Raw genomic sequence first — 4,138 nt, forward strand, 5'->3', positions numbered from 1 at the left:
GTTGTAAATTTATTTTTTAGCAATCAGCAAAAGGTCATAAGTTCTAGTTCAACATTTAGTTCTTTTAAATATGAATAGACTGTAAAATTTTATCTTTATAAAAATTATATTTCTGTGAATCCATAGATGTTTTCTACTACTTTTTACTTGTTTCACACCTAAAAACAAAAAGTATTAAAAATTGATAAGTTGTTCATACAATGTTCTTCCTTTGTAATTAATTATAACTGTAAAGCTTATTCTTATTATTTAATAAGTTACAGAAACTTCAGAGGTTGGATGTAACTGCTGGTAGCTTAGTTTATTTAGAAAAATAAACAATTACAGATATCTTTATTTTTATAAGATCATATATTGTTGATGTTATTCATAATTTTATTATAAACAAACCAAAGATGTGTACTTTTTAATTATAAATTTCGGTCAATTTGTCATTGGAAAGTGAGTCACAGTCCCATTTTAAAGTCCGACCCAAACACAACAATAAACAAAGTCTGTGAATAATAATTTTATTTGGTACAAGTTTTCGTAAAATCAATTTTAAACTTTAGGAAATGATCACCATGAGTATTATTGCTATGAAGATTGATGAAGATGAATATATTACTATGAAGATTTTTTTTCGGGGTCTTAATTTATTTCAGTGTGATAATAAAATTGTTTCATATGTTTTCAGTTTTGTCACAGGTATGCTGACACCCACAATTTTTATAAAATAACATGAATTATAATAGAAAATATTTTCGCATTTTCGATGTTTTTATGGTATTAAAAATGTTCCAAACCTAACCTTTCCAGTTTGCTTTTGGTATTTTATTACATGTTATAAACCTAGCTTTACTTATCCTGCGCTTTTCTATTGTTCCTTTTTTTTATTGTTCCAAACTTAACTTACCCTATGTAGTTTTATTCCTTGTTTTTCAACTTAAGTTACGACCCCAAAAAAACTTCCAAACCAGTGTAAGAATATTCCCTATCGTTTAAGACATATGTAATGGAAATTTGGCTTGATTCGGTTTTGTGAAGCATTACCTGTTATTTTATTAAGAACTTCTATACAATTTCAAAGCGAACTTTCATTTCATTGACTTTTACTAAGTAATTACGAATATAAAAACATTTAGCAAGATTTAACGTAAATATGGAATAAGATTTATTTACGTACATAAAATATCAAGTGTAGTCATTGATACTTTATTTGATATGTAGTGAGATAGAATAATAGTCAAAACAACAAAAAAATACAAAATATAGTACTATTGTATTAAAAAACACAATGTAATTACCACATGGTTCTTGGAAATCTTCTCCGAAGAAAACATCAGCTTTCTAACTCTCAAAATTATAATACACTTCATCCCACAATTCACACTGAAACTACAATATTCTTATCAAATAAGGTTAGATTTAAAATATAATAATATAAAAAAAAATCTTATAAAGACATAAAGGCTTAAATTCGTTTTTAAAATTACTCCAACTGCGGTCATTCGTTACCCATTCACTGAGCCACGTTTTAGCGTCTCCTTTTAAGCAATTGGCAATGCGAGAAAGACATTCGTGATCACTCCAATTACTAGAAGACCTAGCACGGTCTACTTCTTCACACCATGTCTCTATGTCATTAACACTCGGATCAAAATTAGAAATATAATAAGACTGGTTAGATCTCACCGGTATATTTATGGATCGTATCGCATCGATGATGCGATCGGCGGCGCTGGCCTGGACTGACGTAGCGCTCGCGGGACGCTCCAGTGAGGACGGAGTCGTTGAAGCCTGAAGCGCGCCCTTGAAGCGAGCTCGCAGTCACAGCTTCGCGCAACTGCGACGGCGGCGGCATCGACACGGCAGGCTCAACGGCAGGAACGGGCTCGGTGATGATGGTTGTCACAGGCACCGCGGACCTGGCCACTTCCACTGCGGCGCGGCCACTTGACTCCTTCCGATGAGATGAAGACACTACCTGTTGTTCCTGTAATGACACCAATCTATTCAAAATTTGTTGCATTGTTTCGGTTAAAATATTGCTAGAAGGGCTACGCCGTCAGTAGCGCGAATCATGTTGGCTAGAATGCGATCTGCGATTTCGCGACCGACTTCTATTCTGCCGCCTCTTATTAGGCATGTTTTCTTTTTTTAGCAAGTATTTCAAATTAGACGTAATTCGAAGCGACGCATTCAAGTTACGGTAAATAATTGATCAGCAGGATAAGCACGGCAAGGACGCCGCAAAGCATTGTTGCGGCGCGTGCTTGACGGGCCTACCGTACGGTAGGCCACGCGGTAGCGTTTTGGCCGGCACCCCGCCTTGGGAAATAGAGGCGGGAGTGCTGCTTGAAGCCTACTGGGCGCGGGCGGAACAAAGAGCCCGGGGCGAAGTACCGGCCCCGGAGGAGCTCTCCCGTGCCCGGGAGGCGAGGAGGACGACAGTGGAGCTCTGGGCGAGTGGCCTAATGCACGCCGAATATGGCGTGCGAACCATAGAGGGCATACGCCCACAGCTCCCGGAATGGTGTGGGAGGAGCCACGGGTCCCTCACCTTCCGTCTGACACAGGTGCTGTCCGGACACGGCTGATTCGGGCGGTACCTGTGGAGGATTGGAAGGGAGGAGACGGCGCTGTGCCATGGGTGCGGCGACCCGGAGGATACGGCGCAGCACACGCTGGAAGTGTGCTGCGCCTGGTCAGAAGAGAGCCGCAACCTGGTGGCGGCGACCGGCGACGACCTCTCACTTCCCGGCGTTGTACGCGCCATGCTAGGAAGTGAGAGGTCCTGGGACGCCGTTGCCTCTTTCTGCGAAGAGGTGATTTCGCAGAAGGAGGCACAGGAGCGGGAGCGCGAGAGAGACCCTCTGGCGCCCCCGCTCCGACGTCGGAGAGTGGGGAGGAGAAGACGGCAATATGTCGCCGCCCTCCCCCCCCACGATAGCCCTCGGGTAATGGATGCGGGGGAGTCCATTGCCCGCCATTGAGGGCGGCCTCCCCCCGTGAGGGAGCTGCCTCGGCAGCTGGCGCAGACGGGGCCGCGGACGAGAGCAAAAGCGTGCCCGTGGTCCCGTCCCGATGCGTTGGAGGAACAGAGGGGTTTAGTGGGTATGCCTCCGCTATGGAGGAGAATCCCACATAACTACCGCGTCCCCCCCGGGGCGCGGAGTATGCATAAAGCATTCCCCTCTGAAAAAAAAAAGGGTAAGCACGGCAAAATATTAAAGTTGAGCCATTTAAAAATTTTCACAACAAACTAACAAATTCAACTTCTATTTGTTATTTTAAAACGGAGAATAAAATAATTGGAACGTACTCACCAAAGTTGACATCATAAAACTTGATCACACCGTCACATCACGTCTTACTTACGTATATTATACGAAACACCGAAAACAAAGTGCTAATTTGTCCTTTTAAACAAACGTAGTTACAATTTCTAAAAATATATTTCTGATCGTATGACAAGCCAATTAAATAAATAACAATGGAAACATCGTATCAGGATGTACAAACAAGGACAAACGGATCAGAAGCAGGGAAAATTAAAAAAACAATCTCTTATACACTACTACAGTACTTTTTGAATTAATAAGAAAACTAACAGAGTTGAATAAATGTAATTAACACTAAAATGATTTAAAAATACAACATTAACTTAATCAACTATCAGAGTTAAAATGATTAATTATTTTGGCTAGTCAAACGGGCAGAGCTTCCGCTGGCTTCAGTGTTCGGTGGCGAGTGTGTCCCGAAAATGAGGGTGCGGTCTCTTATATTGGCATCCACCCACCATTATTTTTAAGTTCCACCCTCAGCTAACAATATATTTAAAGTAGGAAGTTATTAAGTAGCCATTGTCAACTGAATTACTGTTTAACGCATAGTGTGCAATGTTTAATGTTTATTGATATTGTAAAAGCTTCTAATAACTTTTAATTTGATCTTACTTTATAAGTTACGTTTTTCCTAGACTAAATAACATTATTATCGTAATTTAAGTAACGACCAATCAGAGCAGTGCCAGGTGGGCTTGAGAGGGGTCGAGGCACCATCTTTATAAAAGGCGTTTTGAGAGTTGTTACGAATATAGTCGTGAAGTGAAGACGGATCGAGTTGGGTCTTGGTTGGGAGTTTGAGGCGCAGCAAA

This window comes from Papilio xuthus, unplaced genomic scaffold (assembly GCF_000836235.2).
Source record: "Papilio xuthus unplaced genomic scaffold, Pxut_1.1 DF826949.1, whole genome shotgun sequence".
In the NCBI taxonomy this organism is placed as follows: domain Eukaryota; kingdom Metazoa; phylum Arthropoda; class Insecta; order Lepidoptera; family Papilionidae; genus Papilio; species Papilio xuthus.